At 41.6% G+C, this 20,190-nt stretch overlaps 1 long non-coding RNA gene and 1 pseudogene across 1 annotated transcript; one reads left to right on the top strand and one right to left on the bottom strand.

Annotated features, from left to right (window-relative positions):
- Window positions 1-9,600: 9,600 nt before the first annotated feature.
- Window positions 9,601-11,555, bottom strand: LOC119874481. The gene is made up of 3 exons (XR_005368256.1): window positions 11,399-11,555; window positions 10,546-10,675; window positions 9,601-9,851 (listed from the first exon to the last, which is right to left on the bottom strand). It is a non-coding gene; the product is annotated as an uncharacterized LOC119874481 (long non-coding RNA).
- LOC481991 (small nuclear ribonucleoprotein Sm D2 pseudogene) lies at window positions 17,255-17,742 on the top strand (annotated as a pseudogene).

The following is a 20,190-nucleotide window of genomic DNA, read 5'->3' as shown; positions in this document are numbered from 1 at the left end:
TGCCTTGTTCCAACATTTTGAGATCCTAAAAATAAAAGGTGCTGGGTAAGCCTGCAGTGTTAATAAGTACAAAGTGAGAGGGTGAGTGTGGGTGGGGGAGACAAAGGAAATGCAGCATGAAGAGAAACCTCAGTCTGTATATTTCCACACTCAGTGAGAAATAGCCACCTGCTCCAGCAAGGTAAGAGGGCCCCTGGGGGAGGGGGGAGCCTCGTGAGCCATTCTTCTGTGCCATGTGGGTGGGGGCAAGGCCCCTTTTGTGGTTCCGGAGAGCAGGGCGTGAACACTCTCAAGGTGAAGACATTTGCGTCTCTGAAAACTTGAACCCTCTGCTAGGTGTTTACTTGCTGTTGGTGGTCATGGGGCTGTGTGTGCACATGTGTGATGTGTAACTGGGGGGCAGTCATGATTCAGAGCATGGGCTGTCAAATCAGACAAATCCTGACTCTTCCACTTACAGGAGATTCAATTAGACTGTGGGTCTCCATTTTTTTCAACTGAAAACAGGGCTAGAATACCAATCTCATTGGGTATTTTCTGTGAGTTAAATGAGAAAATGTATGTGCATGATTAGACTTAGGGCCTGGCACGGGGTCATGATCCTTGGTACCATGTCTGACACATGTCTCAGTGGCATGGAGTTTCAGGTTATTCTTCAATTAAAAGCATCTTCCAGGACATGGGGGGCAATCAAAAATCAGCATTTCAATTCAGTGCCTAGTCATAAAACTCTGAGAGTTGTGGCATCTTTGAGAAAAAGAGCAAAATGTTTCACTTCTTCTTTCATACAATGCTCATGGTTAAATCCAGATAAAGGATGTGACCCAATGAGTCATGTCTAAAACAAAAAGGGGGGACTGTCTCCATTATTGCTGATTAGATTCTAAACCCCCCTCTTGTCCAGGAATGGAAGTGACATAGTTACAACCACAAACAATAAACCTCACTCTTTCTGGTAGACCACAACTAGAATCCTAAATTGACCAAGTCCTAGTCTACTGACCTCACCAGGCCTCAGTTTCCTCATCTGCAAAATGGTGACACTAACATCTATGTCCCTGGGGGAGAGTGTGGATTTAACAGGTGACATTGGCAGCATGCTTACTACAGCACCTCACACATAGCAGCACTCAACACATGCTAGGTGCCTTTTCCTACACGGTGCAGACTCTAACCCTTCCATGTCACTGAGGCCTGGTCAGTCTCTCGGGGATATCCATGGTGCTAGTAGTCATCCAAACCTTAGCAGTTTGGACAGTTTTCATAGCCATCTGTTATGGCTTGAATTGTGTCTCCCCTAAAAAAGATATGTTGAAGTCCTACCCGTAGTAATTCTGAATGTAAACTTTTTTTGCTGATAGGGTCTTTACAGAGGCAATCAAGTAAAAATGAGATCATTAGGGTGGGCCATAATCCAGTCTGACTGGTGACCTCATGAAGGGAAACTGTGGACACAGAAGACAATGTGAAGACACACAGGGGAACACCACATGAACGCTGAGGCCTGCGATGTCGCATCTACAAACCAAGGAAGAACAGGGATTGCTGGAAAACCTCCAGGAAAAACAAAACAAAACAAAACCCTCCAGAAGCTAGAAGAAGCAAGGAAGGATTCTCCTACAGGTTTCAGAGGGAGCATGACCCTGTCAAAACCTTGATTGAGGGCAGCCTGGGTGGCTCAGCGGTTTAAGCACCGCCTTCAGCTCAGGGCCTGATCCTGGAGTCCCGGGATTGAGTCCCGTCAGGCTCCCTGCATGGAGTTGCTTCTCCCTGAGCCTGTCTCTCTCTCTCTCTCTCTCTCTCAATCTCTCTCATAAATGAATAAATGAAATCTTAAAAAAAAAAAAAAAAAACCTTGATTGAGGACTTCTAGTTTCCAGAACTATGAAAGGATAAATTTTGGTTGTTTTAAGCCAGCTATTTTGTGCCAATTTGTTAGGGCAGCCCTAGGAAACTATTATCCTTCTTACAGAGGAAATTTGGTTATGCATAGGATGGAAGCGAAGATTTGGGAATTAGGTCAAAGCAGGGGTGTGGGAACTCACCAGAGGGTTTTTCTGGGATAAACTGAGCAACTAAATGGAAAGGAGGAGGTCATTTTGCTGTGAGGTGCACAAATGCACACTCATTTTTACCTTGAACTACTATTTTTCAAGCTATGTTCCCTAAAATCTTCAGGTTCTGTGGAGAATTCTATAAACAGTTGCTTTCAGGGTTGCTTGGCTGGCTCAGTCAGCAGAGCATGCAACTCTTGATCTCAGGGTTATAAATTAGAGCCCCTACATTGGGTATAGAGATTACTTTAAAAAAAATCTTTAAAAAAAAATCTTTTTTAAAAATTTGCTTTTGATTTCTACTTCTTTAGTATATTTTAAGTGTTTTGCTGGCTTTAAATAGCAAGGCTTTATCAAGTTCTTTACATGAATAGCACATTTAATCCTTACAACTACCCTATGAAATGGGTGCTGTTATTATGCTCATTCTACAGATGAGAAAAGTAAGGCACAAAGAAGCTATGCAATTTTCCCAAGGCTTCGAATGCAGGGAATCTGATTCCAGAGCCTTTGTTCATAACAACTTCACTACAGTGTCTCTAAAAGCTCCAACAAACACACACAAACAAAAGACTCAGAAGTTCCATGTCCAATTTCAATATGGTGGACACTACCATAGCATAAACTTGTGCTGCTAGACTAACCCTTCTGTAGATGAAATCTCATTTATTTATTCACTCAGCACATATTTATTGACTCCGTATTACATGCTTCTGTGACCTTCCTGTAACTACATTGATTAGGAAGATCGTAGTTTATCCTCATTTCTGAAGAACATTCAGATCTGTGCATATCTATTCACTTAAAACTGAACCCAACATCATAATGAGTTGTGCAATAATTGGCACTTTAGGTGGTAAACACACCATATTAATCATATTAATGTTTATTATAGTTTTGGATGATAACCAATTGCTTTTCAGACTCATAAGAAATATTAACAGAAGAGAATGCTAGTGATTCAATTTTTGAGGCAAAAAGATTCTACTATTCTTTCAAGCTTTTAGATCAGTTTAATTGGAAAGTATCCTGAGGTTGCAAAGCAGGCAGTTAAAAGTGCTACCATTTGCAATAACACACATGCGGAAATCAGGGTTTTATTGATTCCATGCAACAGAAACACAATATAAATATAATCTAAACCTAATTTCAATTTTAATTTTTAACCAGATCGTCCATTTCCCTATTGTTTAATTACTATAAGCAGTAAATACTGCCATTTGATATTATAAAATAAAACAGATTTAAAACTGGATTTATATACATTGGAATTCAGGGTAAAGTTACTTTTTTTTTTTTTTTAAGTTTCTTTTGAAAACAGATAAAAAGTTTGCCGGACCATCATCCATCTAGATGGCTACTGGGCAAAATGGACAGAGTTCATTTTTCATCTCTTTTCAGCTGCCTGGATCTCCTCTAACCTGTGATCATGGATCTAGTCTTGGGATAGTTATTTCCAATCAAATGTGCAATCTATTCTAGAGCATTCCCAAGTGGCAGGATGTCAGATGCTGTGGCTGGAGGTCACCCCCAGAGGCCATTCATTCTGTTGTCCCCACAAGGCAGAGCAGGGCTTCTGAAAAGTCCAATTCAACCTTGTGGCAGATGAAATGTCCTCCTGGAAATTCTCTGCTCTGATGTAGTTCTGAGCAAAACACAAGGGCTTCTCTTCATGGAGTCTTCAGTGTCAACGCAATGCTGTTTTCTGCTCCTAATGAGAAAGAATGAATTCCATAAAAGTGAGCCTTCTTCCCAAGCAAGAATGGAACAGAATACTTCTACCAGTGACACATTTATCAACTTGATTGGAGGAATAATTTCTCATTATAGAACTGATTTCATAAATGGCTTATTTTCTTCATTACATAGTTAATACACGTTCATTGCCAACAAAATGAGAACATACAAATAGCAAAAATAAAAAGTAAATTAAAATAGTCATAATCTAAATACTTAGGAAAACCCACCGCTAATATTTTGGTATACATCCTCTAGATCCAAGCTCAGCAATTTTTTCTTTTAATGTCTGGATAAAAAATATTGTAGGCTTTCTTTACAGGCCAAGAGCTAAAATTGAGGATATTATCTAGGTACTTATACAAAAAGAGAGAATTCAAATTGCCATAAAATTCTGAAGGACAATATTCAAAATATAACAATAAACAATAATAGAGGGGCCTGTGTGGCTCAGTTGGTTAGGCATCTGACTCTTGATTTCAGCTCAGGTCATGATCTCAGGGTTGTCAGATCAAGCCCCACGTCGGGGTCTGTGCTCAATGAGGAGTCTGCTTCTCTCTCTCTCTCCCTCTTCCCCTACCCCTCCTCCTGCTCCTGATTTCACTCTCTATCTCTAAAATAAATAAATAATTATTTTTAAAAGCAACAACAATAAAAACAATGCAAAGAATTACCAATAACAGTTACAGGTATTTTTCAGCAATGTGTAGGTCTACTAAATGGTAAGAATGGAATTCTCTTTTTTGAAACTAACATTTTGCGTATTTGGATTTCAAAGTTAGTGTTCCCACCAGTATTCATCAAAATCTGTTGCAAATGTTCATCTGTTAATATTGATCTATAATGAGATTTCATGTATTTCATCTTTAAAAATGTCTTTTCACACAACTAGGTACTACCAAGTACAGCTATCAATCCACAAACATACAATGTTAACTGAGCACGTTATTAGAAATCTGCCAGATTCTCTTCTTACTGTTGTATTCGTGTATCATTACAATGCAATAACCATTTCCAACTGAAGGTTATGTGGAAGTTCCTCAATTGCAGTCAGTTGGAGTTTAATATGGAAATTCCCTTTACACTTTCATGGAGATTCAAAAAATGCTGCTGAAACTATAGTTTGAGCTCTGAAAATCTTTCCCCTGAAAATATATGTGGGAATGAAGATCTCTCTTCTCATTTTAACTTTTGAAAGCACGGAAAGTACATAAAGCAACTTGACACTACTTGTGATTCAAGCAACATTAGGTATCACTAAAATGACTTTATTGCAGCATATAAGTTTGCTGCATACACAGTTTTGTCTTTTAATTTTATATTGAATTCCTGAAGAAGCATTATCAAGCCCGCAACAGAAGGTAATTGTCAAAGCCATTCAGTGTTTAGTAATAATGATTGCTAAATAAGTAAGTAAGTAAGTAAATAAATAAATAAATAAATAAAAATAATAAAGGGAAATGCTTCTCATTCAGAAAAATTTAATCTCAGGCACAAGTTCAAAAATTGCTATAAATCTTTACCAGTGCTGAGTCCCAGAACTGTAGCATAATAGTGAAAGTCAGGGTATTTAGTTTCTATTGGTGACAAAAATCCACAGAACTGACAATGGTTAGGTCCATGACAAATGACACTACCAGTTCAACCCCACAAGATAGATGGAAGTGTTTTCTGCCAAGTACCAGCTGATGAATAATACAATGAATAACTGTATATTTTTAATATCTTACATTTCCACAAGCTATGTAAAATTTTCCGACGAATACTTTCTGCTCCACACCTATTTTTTATCATCATCAATTGTAACACATCTTAGCAGATTCCACTTCAGTTTCTATTGAAGTAATTAACTTCTTTGAAAGTATTCTCAACTCTAGTTGTTCCTTGCAGACTATTCATAGCCTGCATTCCTCAGCCACTTCACACTTGGCATTGACTTCTCAAACAATTGACCAGTATCAGTAACATCTATCATTTCAGCAAGAGCCACAGAGAACCACTCAAAATTATTTACCTTGTTTTATAATTGACTATTTTTGTTGTCCCCAAAGTCTTCAAATTCTTTAAGCGATTGAAAAAAACCTAATAAACACAATTATTTTCTCTGGACAGATTTCTTTAGCTGTTGTGATCAAACATAATTTAAATAACTCGTTATAAATAGTTGGCTTTCCTTGTTTGGCTAAGAAGGGGCCACTCAAAAATGAGCCACTGTGGTTGCAGCTTCATTTTCATTTTTTTACATTTGTGAAGGAATATGCCATTTTAAATTTCCTAACTTTTCTGCTTGCTGCTTTCCTGTGAGTTGGGAACACTGTGATGAGTACTTAATCTAATAATGCTGACATGTACTGTATTCTTTTAGTATAGCTATAGTGTGATCTCATGCTTTGCCATTGGATTCAACAATAAGCCACACTCCACTGTACCCTAAAAAAATGTGACATTTAGAGTCCATTTTTCTCTTTTTTGGTTTATTTTGACATGACCGGTATACACACATATACACATATTATACATGTGTAAAATAATAAAATACATGTAATGCCACCACATTGTGATGTGATTTGACCCTGAAAATACTGTTGCGTTTTAACAGTGCCATTGCAATTTGTCGTGCACTGCTGCAATGCAATTCTGGTTCTAACTACCTGGAATTGGATCAAATTTCACAGGTCGAGGGCACAGTTCTCTCAAGACTCCTCTTACTTTGGAAACCAGTCTCAGGCTCTGGGGTTTCAAGGTCATCCACATTATAACCAGCTGGCTATAGATTTAGGAGTCCCCACCACCCCCTCAAGTTCAAGAATTCACTAGAATAACTCACAGAACTCAGAAAAGTGCTATGCTTATGAGTACTGCTTTACTGTAAAGGATACAACTCAGGACCAGCCAAACACAGAGATGCAGAGAGGGAAGTTTAGAGGGTCCCAAAAGTGAAGTTGTCCATGTTCTCAGGATGTGTCACTCTCCAACCATTGTGATGTGTTTCAACAACCAGGGAAGCTCATTCAAGGTTTGTGTCTAGAGTTTTAATTGGAGTTTCATTACATAGACATGACTGAATCAATGGCCAACCAAATGAACTCAATTCCAGTCCCCTTCTTTCCCTGGAGGTCAGACTGATACCACCTCGCTGTGGCTCAAATGGTTCTAATCACATAGCTGGTCTTTCTGATGTGTCCTGTCCCCCATCTGTACCATCTCATCTGCATAAACTATCCAGGGACCCACCTGTGAGTCACCTCATTAGCATAAACCACCAGGCCCCACCATGAATAACAAAAACACTCCTAACACTTGGGAAATTCCAAGACTTTAGAGGGTAATTTCCAGGAACCAAGAACAAAGACCAGCCCATCTTTATTTATTTTTTAATATTTTATTTATTTATTTATGAGAGACAGATTGAGAGAGAGGCAGAGACATAAGCAGAGGGAGAAACAGGCTCCATGCAGGGAGCCCAATGTGAGACTCAATCCCAGGACTCCAGGATCACGCCCTGGGCTGAAAGCAGGCTGCTGAGCCACCCAGGCATCCCCCAGCCCATCTTTAGTGCACAATAGCCACTGAGCAGCAGTACAGATCAGTGAGGGTGTCATTTATAGTCTCTGTTGCATCTATTCACCTTGGCCTTTGTAGCATGAGAGCAGCCATGGTTGATGCATAAACAAACATATGTGTTCCAATAAAAGTTTATTTATGGACATTGAAATTTGAATTCACTACAATTTTCATGTGTCATAAAACATTTCTTTTCTTCTGTTTTACAACCATTTAAAAACATGCAAAAATCATCTTCAGCTCATAAGTCACAAAAACAAGACCCAGGCAAGATTTGGCCTGTGAGTCATCGTTTGCTGACTCCTCTTTCATTTAGATAAAGGACTGACAAACCGTATAGTTTGTGGTCCAAATCCTGGACACTGCCCATTTTTGTAGGTAAACTTTTACAGGCACAGCCATGCTCATTCATTTATGTATCATCTGTGACTAAGGGCTGCAACAACAGAGTTGAGTAGTTCCAACACGGACTGTGGTCTACAAAACCTAAAATATTTACAGTTTGGCCCTTTATAGAAAAGTGGGCTGACAGCCGCTAGATCAATGAAGAAGGGGAGTCCAGGTACTGCATTGAACGCATTGACATCATTGTGTCATCTAATCCTGTTAGCACAGGTAGGTAGGAGACACCATCATCACCTTGCAAATAAGTAATGAAAGCCTAGAGAGGTGGAAGAACTTGTCCTAGGTCATACATTTTATGGCTGTTGAAGCTGGGTTCAAACACAAACTTCTGGTAGCTGTGGGCATTTCTTGGCTTGCAGTCACATGACTCCATTCTCTGCTCTGTGTCAGTTGTCTTCTCCTAGGTCAAATTTCCCTGGCCTCCGGTTGCTGCTAGATCAATGAAGGGGGTTGGGGGGAAGGTTATAAGGATACTTAGTGATTGCCTGGAGCAAAGATCCATGAGGTTCCTTAATCACACCCACAAGGATCTTTCTCCAGTATGTGGTCACACTTAGAGAGTCCAGGGATTTGGACCTGATTGTTGAGAATCATTACACAGCTTCCTACAAGTGGTACAGCCCAGGATCTATACAGGTATTATAAGGAAACAGGTGCTCTTTTACACTGCAACTGGGTGTGAAATCATTAACATCTTTCTTTATGGCACACTAACCTCAGTTTGTCTTTCCAGGTCTACTCTCTACCTTTCTCCATCTTTCTACACCTCTGGGGGTGTAGAAATGGATCCATATTTGTGTTAAGTACGATGTCCTACTCAAGATTTATCCAGATCCCCAAGGGCTCACGGCTGCCTCTGGAATCTCAGCCCACCCAGCCTTCTTTCCCCCCTTCATTATCCCAGCTCAGACATGGGGTTCAGCCACTTCTCTGGAATTGGGAACTCTAGGATTTCTCCAAAACCACCTGCACAACCCGAATATGTGTGTGGTGGACTTTTTCTTAAAGTTCAGAGCACTATGCGGCTATCTGTTCTGCTGTCTGGGTTTCAGCGGCCCTCACCTCTCAGGCTCTGCCCACAGTGGGGGTGGGTGGGCGTGGGTGGGCGTGGGCATGGTCAGAACCCAGCATTGGGCTGGACGCCAGGCCGGGGTGGGCCTTCCTAGGCTCTCCTCGGGCCAGTTTCCCCCAGCCACTCTGTAACTCGTGCTCTCTGCCCCAAGATTACAAACTGAGATTTCTTGATGACTAGCAGAGGTGACTGGGACAGAAGCGACCAACCAGGGGAAACTGAACCGTGAGTCCCTCCCCTACGCTAGTGTCTGAAGAGAAGCAGCTGAGCACTTGCCTCCGGCCTAGACTGGAGCAAATCCCAGCTCACCACTTGCTGGCAGTGTGATGTGGGGCACGGCTCTTGGCGTGCCTCAGTTTCCCTATCTACAAAGTAGGGATGGCACTAACAAATAAAGCGGTATTGAGAACTAAATGAATTAAATACGGATGAACATCTTTGGATTTGGTGGCAGGCAAAAGTTTCTTAGAGTTAGTGTGTATGAAGTACTCAAGAGGATGTTTGGCACAAAGTAAAATCTATTAAGTGTTACCTGCTTTGTTTTATTTTTTTCTCCACAAATATGCTTTATGTCTCACCCTGCCTCTCCCATGAACATGCTGGAGTAGTAACTACAGTCATTTGGTTTTGAATTATATGTACATAGCTATAGCTATATCTAAAATATCAGAGGAAAATATGTCAATACGTGGGAGGTGGGATTATGGTGTTTAATTTTTTCTTTTCTTTGTGCTTTTTCAAGTTTTCCTAGTTTTTTACATTGAACATTTGTTATTTTTGCAACTATGGAAAATGCAAAATTTTTTTTTCAAAAGAAAAACAAGTGAAGCCTCTTGGGATGACAGTGGTGTAGGGTAGAGAAATCTTTTTCCCTCTGTGTAAGTAGATTAAACCCTCAAGACGAGGCACGGCTTCTTGGCTCCTTCAGAAATGGGTAGACCTTTAATGATTCCCCATTGTTTGAATTTCATAAGAAATCTGTGATTATTTATTGCTCTTCAGACTTGCCATTTCAGCATCTTAAAAAGAAACCAACAAAGAGAAATTAAAGTGCAAGGCTTGATTCCTTCCTCCAAACCAAATTGTTCTGAAAATTTCTCTTTCAATTCCTAGATTTTAAGAGGCTTAGCCTGTTTCCTGCCCCCTAATTGCTCTATTAATTTAATCTGTTCAAAGTCTCCCCAGAGTCTAAATCATGGGTCCTCAGGGTTGGTTTGGGCTGGTTTTAGCTGGCCTGGTCTCTTCCAAAGAGTTGTGCTGAGCTGTTTTATGTGTTACCCTGAGTTCTATTTTGCTAGCTTTTTCCTTCCAAGAGGGTTTCTCCTGGCCTAATTAAGTAAGCTCTTGTATTTGCACGAAGTTGCACATTAAGTGAAATGATGTGCACTAATTTTCCTTTTCTCCAGTAGACACCTGGAGCTACGCATTTGTCCTCATTTTCTTGTTTTGGTTCCTGATCATTTCTCTTATGGGCACTCAGTTTTATGTTTACGTAGCATAAATCGGTTCTTTACATAAAAACAGACCCCAAGCAAGTTAGTTCACTTTCATTTCCTTACCTATAAAGTGGGCATAAAAACATATGTATTGGTTTCCTAGGTCTGCTGTAACAAATGACCATAAACACAGTGGCTTAAAATAATAGAAATTGATTTTTTCATAATTTTAGAGGCAAGAAGTACAGAATTGAGGTGTCAGCAAGGTCATACCCACCAAAGGGTCTGGAGGAGAATCCTTCCAGCTCTGGTCTTCCTTGGTTTGTGGCCACATTACTCCCATTGTCTGCTTCCAGCTTCCCGTGGCCTTTCCTGTGTCTCTCCTGTCTTATGGCCTCCTTTCTCTCCTAAGACCACCAAGTCATCCAATTTAGGGCCTTCTCTAAATCCAGGATGATCTTACCCCTAGATACTTAATTATATCTACAAAGACCCTGTTTCCAAATAAGATCACATTCACAGGTACTTAGGGTTATGATTTAGATATTTCTTTTGGGAACACACTATGCACCCATTATTGCCTATCGACCTTGTTGAGTTGCTGTGTGAGTATTAAAAATGCTATGATAGGGCAGCCCTGGTGGCCCAGTGGTTTAGCGCCGCCTTCAGCCCAGGGTCTGATCCTGGAGGCTCGGGATCGAGTCCCAGGTCGGGCTCCCTGCATGAAGCCTGCTTCTCCCTCTGTCTGTGTCTCTGCCTCTCTCTCTCTCTCTCTCTGTGTCTGTAAATAAAATCTTTAAAATAAATAAAATAAAATAAAATAAAAATGCTATGATAATATACTATAATGCAGCTTCCACAGTGCCTCACACACAGTAGGTGCTCAATCAGTAATGATAATTACTGTCGCTAAGTGAGTGCTTACATTGGGCCAGGCCTGACACCAAGCCTATCTCTGCTTCAACCCACTTGCTCCCAAGGGCATCTCTCTGAAAGAGGTAATGCCTCATGGTACAGAGGAGCAAACTGCAGTTTCAGAAGCTTCAAGGGGATGGTAGTAAGAAGTGGAGCTCACAAACTGAGGTTTTTGTGACTTCAGAGCCTATCCCTTGTCCATTGCACCTGATCACCTCAGTGTCGCTTGTCTTTCTCGTCCTCTGCTATAATCCAGCATCTTCCCCTCACCCCTCTCACACTTTGGACTCTGACCCAGAACTGTGTTTGGTGGGAATCATTAGCAATGGAGGAAGAGAAAGAGAGAAGTTTCTCTGGGCTTCCACACCTGCTTGAGTGTCCTGGTGACATGGCAGGTGGCTTGCCCCAGGCTGAGTGACCTGAGTGAGAGGAGGAAGTCATAGTGCTCACCTTTTATGTGCTCACCTGGGAAGTCACACATCACTTCTGCCACATGAATTTGTTGGAAGTGAGTCACTAAATTCAGCCCATACTCAAGGGGAGGCGAATTTGGTATTACCCCTTGGAAGACCTATCAGAGACATGTTTAAAACTTTGAAAGACATATCTGTGGACATATTAAAAATACCATACTCCATGAGAGGAAGATGCGTTCATCAAAGAACTTGATCTGGCTATTTAAACCACGTTAGCCACACAAAGGCTTAGGAGAAGGAGCTGAGGAGAGCTAAGTTGTACCACATAAACCAATGGGAAGAATTTGAACATTAGGTCGAAAGAAGGGAAGAAGGAAGGAAAGGAAGTGAGGAGACAGAGAGAGCATGAGCTTGGCAAAGGCTTGTTAAGAACAGGTCTCGCTGATGTTTGATGTTGACCAAACTTTTCTACACACACACATTATCTCATGTGAGAGGCTTTTATTTTTTTAGTATTATTGTGTGTGTGTTTTTAAGATTTTATCTATTTATTTATTTGAGAAAGAAAGAGAAGGGCGAGGAGCAGAAGGGAAGGGAGAGAGAGAGAGTCAGGCAGACTCCATGCCGAGTGCAGAGCCCGTTGCCGGGCTCGATCTCGCGACCCTGAGATCATGACCTAAGCCAAAATCAAGAGTCTAATGCTCAGTGGACTGAGCCACCCAGGTGCCCCATGAGAGGCTTTTAGTGGTGATTATAGACTGGCAGTTTCAGGGCGGAAGCAGGGACCACACTTGAGGACAGTAAGCCAATTTGTGCATTTACACTATGTTACAGAAGCAGATGCTAGAATTCTAGCCAGAAGGCCCCTGGGAATTCTCAGAAATCTTAAGAAAAGCAATGACATTTCCATGAGCTTGGAGAAGGGAGCCGACTTAGGAAGCAACAGGCAGGCCCTGCTCTGGAGTTATTACTGAGCACAGTGCGCAGAGAGTACTTCACCTGGAGAAGCAGAGCCCGTCCTAATTTCCAAAAGCAGCCTTCAGGCGAGAGGATGGGTAACCAGCTCTTTGGGGTTAATTTCTCAGAGGATTCAGGGTTTCTGACAAAATCCTAAAATGCCATTTTGCCGTTTTTCTTCATTACTGCAAGCCATCTGCTTCTCTCTTCTGTAATGATTTGAGATGGGGTATTTAAGGGGCTTCAGGCTTAATTAAACCTGAAAAATAAATTCGGTGTCACTCAGCTTCAGGTATGATATCAACATTATAGTGTCTATCATTCTATTCCATGTAGTTACTGGATTCGTATACCTCCTTTTTTTTTTTTTTTTTAAGATTTTACTTATTTTATTGTGAGAGAGAGAGCAAGCGAGAGCATACACACAAGCATGAGCAGAAGGAGGGGCAGAGGGAGAAGCAGGCTCCCCAAGGAGTAGGGACCCTGACTGAGGGCTCAATCCCAGAACCCCAGGATCATGACCTAAGATGAAGGCAGACACTTAACTGACTGAGCCACCAGGTGCCCTCTTCTTTCTTTTAAGAAAAATAAAGCCCTCTTGAAAAATCTCTTGAAGAACATCCCTCATATTTTAATATTTAACAAAAACCCTTATGACAAGGAAAGGCACCCAAGGAAAGAGGGTTATTGGAGGAGAGAACATCCTGAAGCTCAAATGTTGAACATTTCTCCAAGACTCTATTTGGCCGAGTCATTATATATTTGAAAGTCATGCCTGGGTTCTTTCTTGTAAGTCACTGTGTCCATCAAAGGAGGCACTTGGCTCTCCCTGTAGCCCCAGTGTTCGACATGGTCAATGTGCTATAACTATTTGTTGACTTGGGCATTCCTAAGAGATTGTTAACACTGAGAGGTTAATTGGGATCTAGTTCTAGGAAATTCCCAAAGGTAAAAATACTTTGGTGTAAATGAAGCCCCTGATCATAAGGTCCTGAATTTCCTTGTTCTTTACTAATTTTGATCAAGATTCAGGAAGGCAGAGGGGGTAATTCCCAGGGTGGGATTTGGGGGAATGTAGGGGAAGATGGCAGAGGGCTGGGGTATTTGTCCATGCTATCTACACACATTAAGGTTAGTGCTTTTAGACCTCCTTTTGCCTGTTTTCAAAAACGTCACTATCAAAAGTTATTCAAAATAACCGAATGATGAATAGACTTTGTAAAATGTCCATTACCCACTGAATTAGATACTGTCTTGTATTATTCTCCTTACTTTTATCGCTATACCTTGAGTCTCAAATAGATGTTGAATTCCATGAGAATAGGGCCCTATCTTTCCCATCTCAGGCCCCTGCTGCAGCCCTCTGTGGCTCCATCCTCCCTCCACTACTAGTCCTTCCCCAAGTTCACCAATACCTCCTGTCTTCAGGCTCAGTACACTTGCTCAGTTCCGTAAATAATGGATGAGTCAGCTGGAGCTTCTTATCCCTTAAGACATAGAGGAGATTGTCTCAAGGAACACCCGGTGCCTTCTCCCAGCCTTTTGCACATTCCTGGGAGGACCTATGTTCTGGGTTACCTCTTGTTCTGACCTCCTGTTCCTATGAATTAGTTCACCTTAGGGCTTGTCTTGCTGTTTCTTATAACCTAATTGTGAGACCCAGCCATTTCCTTATTTTCTGTAAATTTGCATGGACATATCTTTGTATGTATGGCAGACTTTATTTTTACCAAAAATTCAGGAAGACAGTAGGCTCTGTATCACAGAAAGACAAGTTACTTTACTCATTCTTTATAGCCTCCTTGGTTGTGTTCTTAAAAATATCCTTCTGGGGCCACCTGGGTGGCTCAGTCGGTTGAGTGTCCAATTCTGGATTTCAGCTCAGGTCATCTCAGGGTTGTGAGATCAAGCCCCACATCAGGCTCCACACTGGGCATGGAGCCTGCTTGGGGTTCTTTCCCTCTCCCTCAGCCCTTCTCCATCCCTCACCCAAGCTTGCTCTTTTCTCTAAAAAAAATCCTTCTGCCATTTCTTCTGTCAGGTTATGTAACCTCCTCTCCATCTTCTCTCTTCTTCTTTTCCTTTCTCATAGGAGAAAACAAAACTTACAACTGTCCTTTCCCCCACAACAATTCTTCACATTTTCTGAGCCTCCTGTACATCTTCAAGGACCACACTAAAGTTTTAAAATTACCACCCCAAGGAAAGGCTCTTCTTAAATTCTAAGACAGATCAACTTCCATCCTAGTTTTTGTCTAGATATTAATTAGTGGGAGGATATGGTGATGGTTTAGTTTCGTAGTTACTCTGATTCCCACTTTCCCCATCTATAAAATGGGAATATGCTAGCACTTGCCTCAGAGAAGGGATGTGAGAATGAGTAAGTTAATGTGCAAAGTCCTTAGCACAGTGCTTGGTTCGTGATTTACCTGTTCCTATTTGTTCCCACTCTTCTTATTGTAGTCCAAATCAAGGGCCAGCAACCCCATGGAGGCTTTTGTGAGCTCCCCTAGCCAGAGCTAATCAGTTCTTCCAATTGCTCCCTCCCTCCATGTATTCTTGTGGCACTGGCTTTACACTTCCCCTCAGGCAGATTGAAGCACTCGGATGCCTAAGGCAAGCCCCTAAGTGAATTTTCAGTTTGAAGGGAAGATGGACATGGGCATATAAAAAGGGAATGGCCCAAGGAAGCTAGGAATGGGTAGAGGGAGGGCGAGCAAGGAGGTGCATTCTCCAGCTCCAGGGTCTTGAGTTCAAAGTCAGGAATGTGATCATGTTGCCAGTGTTGTCAACCCTGAATACCATTATGCAGTTCTTGTGTCAGGTTTTCATCTGTTGCAAATTTTACCATGCTGTAGTTTTAGGGCTTGCCACTGTTACACTGTGTTGATTATTTCAACATGTGTGTATCAGTCAGGACTTGATCAGGGAAGCAGAACTACTATGAGTTATGGGATAAGGAATGTATTATAGGAAATGGACCTTACAGAATTTTGGGAAGAGGTAGGGAAGAAAAGATCTGAAAAGGGGAGCTGAAGACTCAGAGGAAGGTCACTAACCAGACCTGGCTTACAGGGAAATGTGGAAACTAGGCAAATCCAACTGCTGGAGTAGAATTGGGAGGAGGGCCGGGGTAGAAATCCACAGGGGACTGTTGGCTCTCTATGATGGCTTCCTCTGTATGTTCACAGCACAGCATCTGCTGGCAGGCCCAGGGTTGCTGCTAGCAGAGCAGGCAGACGGGCAGGAGGGTTGGGTGCAGAGTCGGGAAGGCTGAAGGCAAAATGGAAACAGCTAGCACATCTGTCCATCTCTCACCACTTCTTACTGATGACCACCTTTAGACTGAAATGTTACCTGCTTCATTTCTGCTCTCTAAATCTCATACTACTTCTCTTTTGGCCAACTCAACTCAGAGTCACACAGAGAAAGGAATTTTAGGAAACAGCTCCCAGTAGAACAATCCAGCAAAACATTCATTCTGAATCTCAGTATTCACTGCAAATTGGAAAAATGGCTGATTGCTAACATCTACTTCTTGGAACAAAGAATAAATAACAAAGAGGGAAAAGTTATAGGATCTGGGAAAATGGCACAGTCGGATTTTTGGAACAAACAGTCCATAATCAGACTCATACATCCATACATAGGTAATATATGATATAGTTCTGCAGAACAGTGGAGAAAGGATAGTCTTTTCAGACAAATGGTGCTGAGCCAATTGGATGTTCAAGTGGAATAAATATTAATTTTGACCTTCTACCTCACAGTACATATAAATATCAATTCTAAGCACATTATTAATCTTAAAAAAGGAGACTATTGGGATGCATGACCGGCTCAGTCTGTAGAGCATGTGACTCTTGGTCTGACTTCAAGCCCCACGTTGGGCATGGAGCCTACTTAAAAAAAATAATAATTAGAATTTTTTTTTAATTAAAAAAAAGGAGACTATCTCCATGACAGATTACCCAAGATGGGTAAGATTTCCTAAATAGAACCCCCAAACCACTAATTGAGAAAACACAGAACAATTATAAAATGCAATTGTTGTCTGGGGTATAAATTACCTCAACCACTTTGGAAAACTGTTTGATGGTGTCCACTAAAGTTGAATATATTCACACCCTGTGTTCTAGCAACTTCACTTTTAAATACACCCTGTGTTCTAGCAATTTCACTTTTAAATACAATATAAATATGTATGTAGGCTTACTAAAGTATTTATTTAAGAATGTTCATAGCTGCTTTATTAGTAGCCAAAACCAGGAAGCAAGCTAAATGTCCATTAACAAAAGAGCAGATAGGGGTGCCTAGGTGGCTTAGTCAGTCAAGCATCTGCTTTTGGCCCAGGTCATGTTCCCAAGGTCCTGGGATTGAGCCCCATATTGGGCTCCCTGCTCAGCAGGCAGTCTGCCTCTCCCTCTCCCTCTGACCCTCCCTCCTGCTCATGCTCTCACTTGCACATGCTCTTTCAAATGAATAAATAAAAATCTTTAAAAAAATTTTTTCTAAAAAAGAGCAGATAAATCAGTGTAGGTATGTATATGGAATACTCTGCAGCAATGAATATGAACAATTACTGTTCCATGCAAAACACAGATGAATTTCACAAACATGATTTTGAACAAAGGAAGACAGACACAACTAAATATATAGTGTGTGACTCTCTATAAAGCTCAAAATGGGAGAGGCAGGAGCAACACGGGGAAGACAGAGCTGACCTGGAATGCAGCCTGTACCACCATGAGCCTCCTCAACAAGCCCAAGAGTGAGATGACCCCAGAGGAGCTGCAGAAGCGGGAGGAGGAAGAGTTTAACACAGGTCCGCTCTCTGTGCTCACACAGTCAGTCAAGAACAACACCCAGGTGCTTATTAACTGCTGCAACAAGAAGCTCCTGGGCCGTGTGAAGGCCTTCAAAAGGCACTGCAACATGGTGCTGGAGAATGTGAAGGAGATGTGGACCAAGGTACCCAAGAGCAGCAAGGGCAAGAAGAAGTCCAAGCCAGTCAACAAGGACCACTACATCTCCAAGATGTTCCTATGTGGGCACTCAATCATCGTGGTCCTGCGGAAACTGCTCATCGCTGGCAAGTAGCAGCTTCCTCTGCGCCGTCAGAATTTGCTCCCTCCTGCGAAGATCTGTCCTTTGTAATGAAAATAATCAAGTCCTGGGTTTTTTCTTAAAAAAAAAAAAACAACTCAAAATGGATAAAACTAACCTATCATGCTAGGAGTCAAGATAGTGGTTTCCTTTAGATATGGGGATTAATGGCTGAGAAGAGGGTACGATGGGAGCTCTGGATGAGCTGGGACTATTCGGGTTTTGACCTGGAGGGTGGTTACAATCTCTGATAATTCGTTAAACTACACATGTATGATATATGCTTTCTGTATGATTGTTTTACTTCAAATTTTTAAAAAGATTTATTTATTTTTTTTATTTTTTAAAATTTTTATTTATTTATGATAGTCACACAGAGAGAGAGACAGGCAGAGACACAGGCAGAGGGAGAAGCAGACTCCATGCACCGGGAGCCCGACGTGGGATTCGATCCCGGGTCTCCAGGATTGTGCCCTGAGCCAAAGGCAGGTGCTAAACCGCTGCGCCACCCAGGGTTCCCAAAAAGACTTATTTTTAGAAAAACTTTTAAAATGTCCTGTGTTATCCATTACCAACTGTCATATCTAGTAGTCTTTTTCTTTTTATGTATTTTATCATCCCTCCTACGTTATTTCCTACCCCCTTGCTCTAAAAATGTGTTTCCTTTCATAATTCTTCTTGCACCTTGGGCCGCTAACTTTATTGCTCAACAAATATTTCTTGAGTATCTCCAGTGTACCAATCACTGAGCCAGGCCAAGAGTTTGTGATGGTGACTAAGCTACCAAAGGCTTTGACCTTTTGGAGCCCCAGCTCCCAATGAAAAGAGGCTTCTAAACAGGTCATTACATCATAACTGTCACTTCTCACCCCTTTTCGAAATTTAGGCTTTCCCCAGAGTTCTAGATTAGAGAGCCACCTTTTCAAAATCCACTGTTTGTGCCCAATAATGACCCTAATTTTCCCAACATCATTGCTGTGTAAGACCTCAGCATCAAATGTGGCAATTTCCTTCATCCCGCATCCCAGATTCGGCCTCATCCTACACATTTCTACCTCTGAAACATACATACCCACTCCTGTTTTCCATTCCTGTTGCTTCCAACCAAGTTGAAATCCTGACTCCTCCTGTTGCTTCCTCATTTAGGATTGATTTGCAGAAATAGAAGCCCCTCAGGCTGGTTTGATCAAAACTCAGGTTTAGGTAGCTAACAAATTACTGAAAAATCTGGGGAAGACATTTGAAACAGAGCTTCCAAGAACAACCCCCAACCCTTGGAATCCTAATACCTCTGCCAACAATTGGAAATTGATTCTTGTCGCTGTAGAAGTCCTTGAATTAGGAAGCAAGTGACCCCAGCACCTTGTTGCCTGTGTATCATCCATGTCCCCAAAATGGATCTTTGTCCAGAAGTCCAGCTACAAAGAGAGGTGTGACTTATAGTTCCCAGCTTTCCAACCTTAGCAGTACAGGTTAGAATGGATGTCGAGCATGCCAGATCTCACTGTCTCCCTCACTTCCTACCTAGACTCCCAGCTTTCCCTGCTTTTGCCCACAATTTCCATTCTCTTCATTGCTTCTGGCTCTGATTATTATCACTCCACAGCTCAAAAGCCTCCTGTGACTCATCCTCTCCACTAAATTAGGTTAAAGTGCCCTCACCTGTCATTCAAGGCCCTGTGTGATCCGATCCCAAATGGTTTTTCTGTTTTATGTCCTACTCCACTGCTACAATTTCCTTTACACATTCTGCTCATTCCCACTTCATGCCTTTGTACATCTTCTACCCCTTTCTGCCATCATTTCCCATTAAAATACATAATTTATTTAGACATTGTGTCTGAAGACAGAGAGGTGGGCTAGAATCTTAACTCTGCCTGGGAAAATGAGTCATCCTGAACTCAAAGCATCAGTTCTCTGCCCTGTAAAATAGGGATAATAATAGTACCTACTTTACATGTTGGGATAGATAAGGTTACAGGTAAGAATCTAAGCTGTTAGTGCACACCCTCTACAGATGGTGACTTCAGTATTGTCCTCTTGACCTCTGTACCCCATCATTCAGGTGCTCAGTAAATACTTGTGTAATGAATGGACAAGCAAACCAAGCAGCAACAAGGGCCTTAGCTAACCTAAGGTCAAACCAAGGTGATACTTGGTTCCTTCCTGGTCAGTATCACAGTCCTGGGTGGGGTCATACAACACAAGTATGAGTGGAGGAAGAGTCTCCACTTGTATTATCAAGTCAGGAGAAATAAAAGCTATGAATCTTAACAGTTAAGCTGGGATACAACCCCATGTTGTGCCATAGGAAGTTACCAGCGCCTCATGGATTGAAAACAGTTTGGCAAAGATTCCCTTCCCAAGATTTTATTTGGAGGCCTCTCATCTCTGTGCTTGGAGAAATAGCTATCTGAATACAGAAAGTGGAAGGAGGCAGGAGATCTCACGTCAGGTACATTCCCATCTGAACTCCAGTGGAAAATATTCATGCAATCTCAGATGTTGCTGGAGGAGTGAAAATTGAT

This window comes from Canis lupus, chromosome 13 (genome assembly GCF_011100685.1).
Source record: "Canis lupus familiaris isolate Mischka breed German Shepherd chromosome 13, alternate assembly UU_Cfam_GSD_1.0, whole genome shotgun sequence".
In the NCBI taxonomy this organism is placed as follows: Eukaryota; Metazoa; Chordata; class Mammalia; order Carnivora; family Canidae; genus Canis; species Canis lupus.
Note: the sequence above shows the minus strand (reverse complement) of the source record. Positions and strands in the feature narration are given on the sequence as shown.